General features: G+C 39.1%; 1 pseudogene; it reads left to right on the top strand.

The window, feature by feature from the left end:
- The first annotated feature begins 1,497 nt into the window (after positions 1–1,497).
- Positions 1,498–2,854, top strand: LOC117800281 (annotated as a pseudogene).
- Positions 2,855–8,504: the final 5,650 nt, after the last annotated feature.

Raw genomic sequence — 8,504 nt, forward strand, 5'->3', positions numbered from 1 at the left:
TCATGTACGAAATAAACAGGCAGTGAAAGATATTTGTGCCCTTACATGGGGTTAAGATTACATCACATTCAGATTCCTTACTAAAACTGTGGTCAAATTAATTGTCAGAACTAGTATGGTTTCCTAAAATAGAACTTCTTGAAAGCTTGTCTAGTTGGGCTGCATCCTTATAGGAAAATATAACGAGATGCAGGATTACTTTTTAGGATTATTAGGATTATTCTGATTCCCCCCCAAAATGTATTTTTAGGGGCATGAGACATTTAAACTCAATCATTTTTATCTCTTTATCCCAAACCCCTACAACAACTATTCTTTCATCAGTTATAAAGATGTATTAATAAGTCCATTGATAATGATAAAGCAGGGAAGCATAAGTTGGCCTAAATCTAATTTTTTCCAGTTTTAGTGAGAAATAACTGACATAAATCACTGTATATGTTTAAGGTATACAGCACGATGGTTTGATTCACATATATTTTGAAATAATTATCACCAAAGGTTTAGTTAATACCAACACCTGATACAGATACAATAAAAAGAAAAAGAAAAAAAAGTCTCCTTGTGATAGGAACTTTAGGGATCTATTCTCTTAACAATTTTCTGGCCTAAACCTAAATTTGATCTGCAAAGAAAATGCATAAAGAAAATAAAGGTACTGTTCCTATATAAACAAGCAGAAATGAGTTTCAGGTAATTAAGGTAAAGTTATAATACATATTTTAAGAAATTATACACATGAATCACTGACAGACTGGGTTGTTGAACTACAGACCCGGTTAATATCTAAGAGTTTCTCTTTAGTAAGAATTGTCTAAATTGTGTACGATTCCTGCAATAGCAATAAGGTAAAGTTTTGTTAATATGGGGGTATTTAATATATTGAGAACATCTATTGTGTTAGAATTACTCTGGTAGAAGAATGTCATAAACAAATATTTTTAAACTTCAAAGCCTTCTGTAAAGTAGGCATTTTACCACCTCTCATTTTTTTTGAAATGTGGAATTAAAGCTCAGAAAAAGTAGTCTAAAGTCAAACAATCAGTGTGACTTTACATCACACGATAAATGTTAAGCCATGTATATCTCTTGGAGAGTTAAAGAAATGTTATACTTCAAGATTTAGGACAATTAATGATGGAAAATGAGTACAAGAATAACAGATGTAAATTATTTTTGCCAATCTACAAAGCCTATGGAGCTGGTTTTAAGTTACTCCTCTTGCCTTGTGATCATGAGTGTGCTCATGGATGAGCTTGTTTACTACTGTGCAACAGATTATTAAGGCTATCCAAAACTCAAGGTGTTCTAATGAGAAGACAAAATTATTTAGTATTATTTAGACATTGTCCTAAGCTCCTTCCTACTCTCCAGTTATATTATCATGATCTCTTCAACATTTCTTATTCAGCGAATACACATTATATCTGGGATCTCAGAACCCTTTGCATTAAAAGTCTGTGGTTCAGAATTCTGGTCCCTTCCTATGTCCCCTCCCTTAGGATTGTTACAGAGACCGGACTGCAACCTGGATCCATGGATAAGGTCAATTCTTCAGTGGTGTCTGAATTTGTATTGCTGGGACTCTCTAGTTCTCAGGAGCTAAGCTTTTCTTTTTTGTTTTCTTCTCTGTGGTATATGTGGTCATTGTGCTGGGAAACCTTCTCATTATTGTCACGGTAACTTCTGACAACAGCCTACACTCCCCCATGTACTTTCTCCTAGGAAATAGTTCCTTTGTGGACATCTGTCAGGCTTCTTTTGCTACCCCTAAGATGATTGCAGATTTTCTGAGTGAACATTAAGACCATCTCCTTCAGTGGCTGTATTGCCCAGATATTTTTCATTCCCCTTTTTACTGGAGGACAGATGGTACTACTCATCTCCATGGCCTACAACAGATATGCAGACATATGTAAACCCCTACACTATGTAGTCATCATGAGTCAAAGGACATGCACTCTCCTCGTAATGGTCTCTTGGGCTGTGGGCTTGGTGCACACATTAAGCCAGTTATCATTTACCGTGAATCTGCCTTTTTGTGGACCCAATGTAGTAGGCAGCTTTTTTTGTGACCTTCCTCGAGTGACCAAACTTGCCTGCCTGTACTCTTAACATCACTGAAATACTAATTGTAGTCAATAGTGGAATCCTTTCCCTAAGTACGTTCTCTCTCTTGGTTGGCTCTTACATCATTATTCTTGTCACAGTCTGGTTTAAGTCTTCTGCTGCAATGGCCAAGGCATTTTCTACCCTGGCTGCCCATATCACCGTAGTAATATTGTTCTTTGGACCTTACATCTTTATCTATGTGTGGCCCTTTACCACTTACCTTGTGAGTAAACTTCTTGCCATATTTTACACTGTTTTCACCTCCATTCTAATCCCCATTATTTACACTCTTAGGGACAAGGATATGAAGGCTGCCCTGAGGAAGATAATGACCTATTATCTGAGGCCTNTCACTGAAATACTAATTGTAGTCAATAGTGGAATCCTTTCCCTAAGTACGTTCTCTCTCTTGGTTGGCTCTTGCATCATTATTCTTGTCACAGTCTGGTTTAAGTCTTCTGCTGCAATGGCCAAGGCATTTTCTACCCTGGCTGCCCATATCACCGTAGTAATATTGTTCTTTGGACCTTACATCTTTATCTATGTGTGGCCCTTTACCACTTACCTTGTGAGTAAACTTCTTGCCATATTTTACACTGTTTTCACCTCCATTCTAATCCCCATTATTTACACTCTTAGGGACAAGGATATGAAGGCTGCCCTGAGGAAGATAATGACCTATTATCTGAGGCCTAAGAAAATTTCTGAAATTTCACTAGTAGTGAGGAATTCCCTTTATTAAGACACAATTCCTTCAAATTCCTCAAATTGATGCTCTGTCTATAAATATTTCAATGTGTTCTTGTGGCATATCTCAACTATGGTGGAAGTGATGAAGATGATATAGAGAATATCTAATGGATATTAACTAGTCCCTTCCCAGGTATCACCTAAACAAAGCTAAATATCAAAAATATGGAAAAATATATCATGATCACTGGTTCTGGAAATAAAATAACAGAATGACTATATGTGAACAGTATCAATACTTTCACTGCTTTAGTTGCAGGTAAATATGAAAATGATAGGGAAAAAAAAGGAGCACCTGATTCTTTGGTGAGCATACATTTAGATATTTTTCCTGATCTTGGGAGTTTCCTAATCTATATTACCAAAAAGCTATATAGATGAATAATATTTAAGAATGTGAAACAGAATTTTCCCAACCAGAAGATAGCCATTCCACCGATTTAAGTGTGTAGACTTAACTGGAGATTCTTAAATTATGAAATCCCTTCCCTAACATAAATTATGCCTACCCCATGTTGTTTTCCAACAACTAATAATGTTTTGCAATGAATTATACATCATAGGAGCTTGAATTTCAAATCTTTCACTTAATGGTCTTTCTATGATCAGTTAAGATCATTTCAGTTTCCTCCGAAAACACTGTTTTTGTCTATGCTGTAAGTAGCTATGCAACAGTCTGCATTTGGACCAAACATAGAGTTCTTTGAATATATGATAATGTTCTATGAATCAATAATAAACATACAATCCAACAGCAACCTGAGTCTGGAAGGACCTCTGGATCTCTACCCTGAACTCTAGGGACTGTTAGGGGATTTATTAATGTTGATGAAGTTTTTCAGTGGGTTTTTTTTACTTGGATGCTTCTCAAATTTTATTTTATTTATATATTTTTTAATTTAAATTCAATTAGCCAACATATAATACATCATTAGTTTTTGGTGTAGTGTTCAATGATTCATTAGTAGTTTTTATTTTCCCAAACTCCTCAATTCATAAAAGGTGATTAGACAAACATAAATATTACTCTCTCCTTTATGCTGAGGATGAAAACATTAATTTTGTTTTTTGGTGTTTGCCTTCTTCCCAATTCTATCTCATCTTTTCTGAATCCAACTGTAATAAAAGATCATTAAGTAAAATATTGAAAAAACCTAGGGAATTTCCTCTTCTCCCCCCACCCTACCACTCAATTTTTACTCTCTCCCTAGCTTTCTATTTCTTCTGAGACCTGGTATTCTTAGCTCTTTTCTACTCTCAAAGCTTACCTTTCAGTAAGTGTAGCATAACAGTAATTTATACTTCAGTGTAAGTTTAAATCCATCAGCCAATTTTTCCAGGAATACATACACATTCATTTCTTTCTGTTTTTAGGATGTAACTCTATCAGTAGTGAGAGGGGAGAGGTAGCAGCTTAGATATGAAACATGGGCAGAAAGAAGAGATCTTACCAATGTCTCCTCACTCTATACCATTCAGGCTGCCTTGTATTCTATTCAGGGAATGAGGTCCAGCCTTATGATTCCCCTTCTTCTTGAATAAAGGACTGTATGGTTTTCTCTTAATCAGCCTATAGTACCAAAGCATTAGGGAGGCAGAATTTATTAAAAAGCTTATTAATTTCATTATGTTTTAAATGCTAGGTGATTTGATTACCCTAATATGAAACTGAGCCTTCTTGTTAGGTCTTTTATTAATATGTTATGTTAAATATAGTAAAAAATGTGAATGAATGTGTTAAGAAATTCAGAAAGTATGTAATCTGGTCAACTGGACCAGTTATTAGCTACTCAAGACTCATAACATTCTTTGGCTATGAAATTCTTTTGAAAATATCATTAACATCATAGCTCTCCTTCCCAAACAACAGCATAAACACTTAAACATAAGATTGAATATGCATTAATATTTTACTTCAGAAACTGATCTGGTTTTCAGTTTTAAAAATATGACAGTAGAGTGAACTTTAGCAGGGAAAAGTATATGCAGTCTATGATATAGAATTAATCTTAAACTTTTCTCTTAATGGAATCCTTGAAACATAATGAGTATTAAGAAATGGAGTAGGGGGGGCGCCTGGGTGACACAGCGGTTAAGCGTCTGCCTTCAGCTCAGGGCGTGATTCCGATGTTATGGGATCTAGCCCCACATCAGGCTCTTCCGCTATGAGCCTGCTTCTTCCTCTCCCACTCCTCCTGCTTGTGTTCCCTCTCTCGCTGGCTGTCTCTATCTCTGTCGAATAAATAAATAAAATATTTAAAAAAAAAGAAATGGAGTTGGGGGCACCTGGGTGGCTCAGTCGGTTAAGCGTCACACTCTTGCTTTTGGCTCAGGTCATGATCTCAGAGTCCTGGGAGCCAGCTCAGCCTGGAGTCTGTCTCTCCCTCTCCTGCTGCCCCCCCCACTCACATGTGCTCTCTCTCTCCCTCACTCTCTCTAATAAATCTTTAAAAAAAGAAATGGAGTCTGAACTTTCATAGCTAATATTTACAGAAGAGGAAATGTTTGAGTCAAAGAACTTTAAATTTTCCCAAATTCTTCAGATTTTTTCACATGGTATCACTTATCTTCCTTATAAACAAACAAATTATTTTACAATATCTCATTCAAGCACAGATGAAGTGCAATTTATATTTCAGTGAAATTCTTCCAGAGAATGCCTGGAAAGCCAGCAAGTTTTCTTGTAATAGAAAACAACACATTTTACTCGTAATTCTTGGTATAATATCTTGACAAGCTGAATATTCAAAGTCCTACATTTTACGTGTTGACAAAATTGACTACTTTCTTAGACAGTTTCAGATCTATTAGAAGAATTTCTAGCTAATGCACACCAGGAAAAAGAGCAATGATCACAATAATGTGTGGAGTTTCCTCTCATCAAAAGGGTAGCAAGAACAGGTAGGTAGGTTGCTGAGAATAAAATAATCCACTTAATAAAGAAGAATCATATTTTTTCTTTGTGTATTTCTTGACAAAGAAGCTCTATAGATTATCAATCTGTTGTTCTGGTTCCTCATTCCCTCCATTCATTGGAGTGCTTTGTGATACCAGACCTGGACTCAAACCTTTCACCTTTGTCATGAGAGGATGCTGGAAGAACACTCCAGAAAAAAAGAGGCTTTTCTTTCCACTTCCAGTGTCCTTAATGTCTTTCTCCTACAGTGCAGCTGTCGTGGGCCACCAGTGGCACTCACCCTCCAGCAAGCTGTGTTGCCAGTCTCAGCCCTAAATTTCTGGTTCCTCATTCCCTCCATTTTGGACCAGCTTCATTCTTATCCAGAGGCATATTCATAAGCTCTCCAGAGAGTTCTGAAACTCACCCTTGGGAAGGGGATCCCCCTTCCAAGTTTATTCCTTCCTGGGGTTCTCTCCTTCAGCCCAACTGCATTATTTGGACTTCTCTTTCATCCTTTTTTTTGTACTCTCTACTACAAGTTGCTAAGTCTTCATATTCAACATTTCTTGTTCAAAATACCAGTATAGTTTCTGTCTCCGGATGGCACTTTGACAGATACAGAAACATTTAAGTATTTAGAAGATATTGAAAATTCAGAAGCATCTAAAAGTGGTTCATAAAATATGACATGTAATGAGGAAACTCAGGAGCTGTGTGAACCAAAAAAAGTTAGCTGTTTCATCTGTTTATACACTGAAGGGAAATTCATAAACAACATATTTCAAAATATGCAAAATCCTAGCATCTGTGAAGTGTATGTTATCACTTACAAACTAGATTTTTTTCTCCTGTAATACAACAAATGAAGTATTTACTAAATTAAAAAAAAATAAAAATAAAAATAAAATAAAATTCCATTCTCTGCTCAAAGCCAGTGTGACTATTTCCATAGCAAAGGCTTGTTTTTGTTTTTGCTCGTTGGTTTTTCCCCAATCATTCATCAGGTATTTTTTTCTTTTTAATGTGATAGGAAAGCTTATAGAGTACTCTGGAAATAGGGAAAATGGAGAATTCAAGTGTATGTTACACTGAATTCTTAAAGTTTGTACTAAAGTTTTAATCATCAGTCTGCTTTTCATGAAAAGATCCTGCTGATCAGACAACAAAAAATAAAAGGTATTCAAATTGGCAAAGAAGAAGTCAAACTCTCTCTGTTCACAGATGACATGATACTTTATAAGGAAAACCCAAAAGACTCCACACCCTACATTACTAGAACTCAGACTACAATTCAGTAATGTGGCAGAATACAAAAATCAATGCTCAGAAATCAGCTGCATTTCTACACACGAACAATGAGACTGAAGAAAGAGAAAGTAGGGACTTGATTCCATTTACAACAGCATCAAAAACCATACGATATCTTGGAATAAACTTAGCTGGAAAGGTAAAGGATCTATACTCTAGAAACTACAGAATACTGAAGAAAAGTCATTGAAGAAAACACAAAGAGATGGAAAAGCATTCCATGCTCATGGATCAGAAGAATAAACACAGTTAAGATGTCTATGCTACCCACAGCAATCTAAACTTTCAATGCCATCCCGATCAAAATACCAATGACATTTTTCAAAGAACTGGGACAAACAATCCTAAAATGTGCATGGAACCAGAAAAGACCCCGAATCGCCAAGGAAATGTTGAAAAAGAAAAACAGGGGAGGAGGTTAAGATGGCGGAGGAGTAGGGGACCCCTTTTTCAGCCGGTCCCCTGAGTTGAGCTGGATAGGAACCAGACCAGCAGGAACATCCACGGAATCAGCCTGAGACGCAGGAAGATACATCTGGACCTCTACAAACGAACATCTCCAGCACTGAGTATCGAGGTACGAAGCGGGGAGCCGTGAAACCGCGCACAGATATCGGAAGCTAAACAGAAGGGGGAGGGAGCCGCCGTGTCAGGGAGCCGGGAAGTGGTAGCCACCTGCACGGGGGAGCGGACAGACCACGGACCCGCACGCTTGAGACAGCAGACTGAGAACGGGAGCTCCGGGAGCGCACGCGGGATGGCTGGCGGTTGGCGGGCCACCTGCACGGGGGAGCAGGCGGACTCCCGGACAGCACCCGCGAGACAGCAGACTTAGAACGCGAGCTCCAGGAGCGCACGCGCAGGGCAGCTGGCGGGCCACCTACACCGGGGAGTGGGTGGACCGCGGACCTGCACTCTGGAAACAGCAGACTGAGTCCGTGAGCCGGGAGCGTGCACCACCAAGCATCTCACGGAGCTCTGGAGCTCCGGTGTACTCAATGGATCGAGGATGAGACCGGGAGCTCCAGGGAGCATGCGTGGGGCGGCTGGTGGCTGGCGGCCGGTGGGGTTGGAAACACAAAGGACAGAGACGCGCCAGCCCTGGAAGTGAGGGCTGGGATGCCGGGTATGGGCGCACAGCCCAGGATGCTGCAGGGTTGAGGAGCACCAACAGAAACAGAGTTAAAGTGGCCAGAACATCAGTGGAGAATGATCGCGATCCCTCTGTTCTGAGACAGAGGCTGAATTTCAGCCGCTGCTGCTCTGACTCTCAGAAGAGGCATAGCAAACCACCAGGGAAAGCCGCCAGAGAACAAAAGCCTGGAAATACCAGCTCACAGGGTGCCCATCCCCATCCCCCCTCGCAGGGGACACGGAGACTCTACCCAAACAGGGTTTTCTGAGTACCAGCAAGCAGGCCCCTCCCCCAGAAGGC

The sequence above is a fragment of the Ailuropoda melanoleuca genome, unplaced genomic scaffold (genome assembly GCF_002007445.2).
Source record: "Ailuropoda melanoleuca isolate Jingjing unplaced genomic scaffold, ASM200744v2 unplaced-scaffold6751, whole genome shotgun sequence".
Taxonomy (NCBI): Eukaryota; Metazoa; Chordata; class Mammalia; order Carnivora; family Ursidae; genus Ailuropoda; species Ailuropoda melanoleuca.